Below are 4,405 nucleotides of genomic sequence, written 5' to 3'. Positions count from 1 at the left end.
TTGAAGAGGCGGAGCCTCCTCGTAATTTTGTAATTTTGTCCCTAGTTAATGGGTCATTCAGAGCCTACCCAGGCACTTTGTTGAGAGTTGGGGCAGTTAATGATCATGACCCTGACCTTCACATTAACCTAGCCGCCTCTTGTCGAGGGCCCTCATGATGTTCAGGTAATAGCCACTGCTCCCATGGGTTTTCATCTTTGTTGTTCTGTGCCAGTCTCTCCCCCCACCCCTCTCTCTCATAAATCAGGTCAATGCATAAACCCAGGCCCCTCTAAGCTTCCATCCAGCTCTCTCATCTAGAGGATGTCCATGTTGCCAAACCTCATTTCTGTCGGGGACCTTTGTTCCCTTTTCCCGGGACTCAGTGCTCCCTGGGCCTCTTCCTCCTAGTCCTCCACTTGGTTACTTTGTTGGACCCCCTAGATGAGAGCTGAGGAAGGGGAGGTGTCGACCTGTCAGTGTCATTGTCAGAGGATGGCGCATGCGTAGACAGACCAAAGAAAGCAGGAGCTTGCTGGCCAGTGCTGTCCCTGAGGGGAGTTGGCTGTAGCTTCTGCACAGAGAAAGTGCTTTCATATAAGGATTGGCAACTGTTTAGGTTAGTCCGTCCCCATGGAGGTGCTCCTGCTGTGGTTCTTAATACCACTCGTTACTATGTGTCTAGTACTTACTCTTTGCCTTCCCGGGAGGGACATCAGGGGTTTTATACATGTTATCTCATTTAATCCTCACAACCCCCTGAGGGGGGTGCTACACTTACTCCATTCTGCAGGTGAGAAAACCAAGGCTCAGATTCCATACCAGAGCACACTCTAGGGAAGACTCAGAGCTGGCCAAGTTACTTGATCTGCAGAAGGAAGCAGGATGCCCACTCTCTAGACTGGCGGGGGTAGGGGGGTGGAGGGTGGTGAGGCCAGCCTCCTTTGAAGCGTGAGGTTTCTTTACTGTTTTTGCCAAGCCCATGATGTGTGGTGAACCTGTGGAGTTGGCCTGGTAGGCATTCCTTAGAATGGGCACCCAGATCTCTTCTTTGACCCAAAAAGAGGAATTGGCCATCACCAGCTCTGCAAGGGGAAACCTAAATGTCCTGGATGCTCAGTCCAAGAGGCACCAGGCAGAACTGACCCTACGCAGGGATTTGGCCTGTTTTCCCCACCGGTGCCCATCCGAGGTTGGTCTCCCAGCGTGGTTGATTGCTGGTCCCCAGTGGCTCTGGCGGGCTGGCTGTTGTGCAGCCGTCCCAGCGTGTTGCCAGCCCAGGCCCTGGAAATCAAGCAGCCACTGCCCAGGCTGATGCTTTAGGCTTTCTCCTGCGTGCTTGTCTCAAGAGGGTTTGGCACGTCTAGATTGAAATGATTAGCGCAGTGGGGCTTCCCCCACTCTGCTTGGGGGATTATGTCACAGTCTATTAAGCATGCTCCCTCGGTATTTAATGCCACTCTGACACGGATTTTGCTGGCAGTCTGTTAAGTGGCACCACTTAAACCACGTTGCTGTTTTGTGGAGGCAGCCCTTGTGCGTGTCAGAATTTCTGCCTCCATCCCAGTTGGTTGACCCCCCCCCTTTTTTTTTTCCTTCTGGTATAGAAGAAAATAGGCCCTGTATTCATGCAGGACATTTAGCTGGGAATCTCGGTGTTATCCAGGGCACCCCCTCAGGTGACCAGAGATGAGCCCAGTCCTTGGAAAAGCTGGAGAGCACAGCGTGGCCAGAGAGTGGGGAGAAAGAGCAGTGGGCAGTCAGGTGTCTGCATTCGTTTCCACACCTCCTCTAGTATCCTGTTCCCCCTTCAGAAATGACCAGGAAGTTTTTTTTTTAATGTTATTTGCTTTGCATCAGCTCCCAGGGAACAGAGTTTCAAGTATTTACTCCCCAGTTTGTAAAACGTTGTAGATCTGCCTGGGGCTGTTAATGAGATGATACGGAAAAGCTGTCTTTGACTAAAAGAAGTCTTTGTAGAGTGGATTTGAATGCTGGAATTCCCGGCCTTGGATAAAGCCTGTGGAATGAAAAGGCATTATTGTGGAATCTCTCTTAAAGGTGGTTGAAGCTCTTGGAGTTGCTGGGATGGTCTTTGCCCCCCAGCGAGTGTGAGGTGTGTGTGACAGCGGGATGCAGGTGGAGGTCTCAGCTGACCCCGGGCAGGACTTGGCGCCTGCTGTGCCTGGGCGTCCTTGTCCACGAGTGTAGGGGTGGAGGAGTATCTGCAGGGGCCAGCCCCTCTGGCTCAGCTGCTGGCCCTGTATCCCAGAGGGCTCAGCTCCCCTGCCCTATGGACTCAGCTTCTTGTCATTTGTACCTTTCCCTGCAAGGGCAGCGTAGAACTGGGCTTGCTGAGACCCAGCACAGAGAAGATGCTCGGTATGCGTGGCGTCGGAGGAGGCGGTCAGTGAGCTGCTCCCGCTTCGCTTTCGATCCTCACCAAGCAAGGGAAGAGTGGGGAGCTAAGAACCAGTTTCTGACTTTTTCCATGTCACTTGTCTGTCTGGCCTCAACACGCCCTTTCACCTGCCGTCCCTTCGGTTTGTTCCTTCAGTTTGAAAACGAGAGGGTTGACGATGTCCCACTGTCCCTTGCACTCTGACAGGCCTTTGCTGGCTCCAGGGGGGCCTTTTGCTCTCTGCGACCTTTGACTTCTCATCCAGGCTTCTGGGCCCCCAGACAGTTCCTGTCTTCCCAGGTTCCCTCCCTCCTGCCCTGTGGTTCTGGGTGCTTATTTAACTTTTCCCTTTCCGGACTAAAGCGTGGAGAGTGGTGCTTTTGCTTTCCTTTTAGCTTTTCTTCACAGAGTACCAACCCCTTCCTCTCCAGTCTGTCTGTGGGCCTTCCCTAGTCCCGTAGCGTCTGTCTGTCTAGTCCTGTCTGTCCCTGTTTTTTTCTGCTGAGGTTTGGTGACCTGGCCCGTCCAGCCAGATTCTCAGCAGGGATGGGTTTGCTCTCTCCGTGTCCTGCAGGACTCCAGGTCTCTGCGGGAAGTTTGCCATGCCCCTGAATAACAGCTTCCCCCTCAGCTCAGAGCTCGCCAGAACCAGTTTCCCCAGTCAGGTGGCACCTTTACTGTGGGTGAGGCCGTTCCAGCAGAGTCGCCTCTTCCCAGGAGAGCTTTGCTCCCATGGAGCAACTCTCATGTGGGCCACACCCAAGCCAGGAGGTGGCTCACTTGTCAGGAATGTGGCCTTCTCCAGCCTTGACTCTTCCTGCATGGCTGGCCCAGGACCGCCGGGCGGGTTCCGGGGTCACCTCACTCTATTGTTGAAACGTCAGTAGGAGTTTTTTGGTTCTGCGTTCTGTGTTTGAGAACTACCTTTGATCTCTGCCGACGGAGTAACTGTCGGCCTGGACCACTTGGGTTTTAAGCCGCCCCGACTCCTTTGAATTGAGAGTGAGAATTAATGGGAGGGTCCCCTTGATGGGTGGTGAGGCGGGCAGCACAGAGGTGCCCAAAGGGAGCCTTGCGTGTGTAAAGGCCCTGGAGGATCCTGAGAGGTCAGCCGTTGTTTCTCCACAAAGCCTCTTAGAACCTTTGAGGTTCCAGGGGCTGAGCCCCCTTGATGAGCTTGTTCCCACACTGAGCTGGTCCCTTCTGAACACCAGGGGCCTTTTCTGCCGAGATTAGTTCCTTTTGGGGTTAGCCTTTTAGGTCCTGGGCCCTTCATGTTATTCTTTTTTATCTTTTCATTCTCTCTGTGGGTCTTAGTTAATGGAGTATTTTGTGCTCTCACACATACTTGGCAATCATCATGCATGATGAACTTCGAGAGATTTGGACTTTTTTTTACACTTGTTTATTTTTTTTAAACCAACTTCTGCATTTGTGAGAACTGTGTCTGTGGGTTTGGCTCCAAAAACTGGATTCTTTTTCCAGCTGCTCCTTTTCTTAACCTGATTTATCCCTTCACCCCCAACCCCACCCCATAGATATTTAGATGTTCAGAATGTCCTGTCGGCAGCATCTGTCCCACGCGGAGGGTTGTTTCTTAAAGTGCTGGAGATCAGGGTGACATGTAGGGGATTCAACAGAAAGTCGTAGGACAGGGAGCCGGGGGCTGCTGTGGGTAAGGCGAGCCAGGTGGGAAACAAGGGGCCAGCGCAGGCTGGGGGGCCCTTCTGTGGGCACTGCTGCTCCTGTCATGCGGGGACCCCAGGGAGGGGTCTGGAACCCTCCCCCCTGCCGCCCAGCTCTTCACCTCTGGCCCAGAGCCGAGGAGCCGACGGAGCAGGGCCGGCCTGAGACCCGGGGCCCCGAGCCTGTTCTCCACGGGCCCTCGTCCTCCGCCTCAAGAGACAGTAGAGAATGGCGTCGGTGCCGGGGGCTACGGGGTGGGGCAGGAGGCAGGCCTCGTGCCCTCAGTCCTGGGCCCTGCTGGCCCACGGACCCCGGGCCCCCCTCAGACCCTGTGCTCAC

The 4,405-nt window shown here is 54.1% G+C and overlaps 1 protein-coding gene across 1 annotated transcript in view; it reads left to right on the top strand.

Annotated features, from left to right (window-relative positions):
• ZC3H4 (zinc finger CCCH-type containing 4) overlaps positions 1–4,405 on the top strand; it is a 36,116-nt gene that overhangs the window by 9,598 nt on the left and 22,113 nt on the right.

Source organism: Bison bison, unplaced genomic scaffold (genome assembly GCF_000754665.1).
Source record: "Bison bison bison isolate TAMUID 2011002044 unplaced genomic scaffold, Bison_UMD1.0 scf7180017864313, whole genome shotgun sequence".
Lineage (NCBI taxonomy): Eukaryota > Metazoa > Chordata > Mammalia > Artiodactyla > Bovidae > Bison > Bison bison.
Note: the sequence above shows the minus strand (reverse complement) of the source record. Positions and strands in the feature narration are given on the sequence as shown.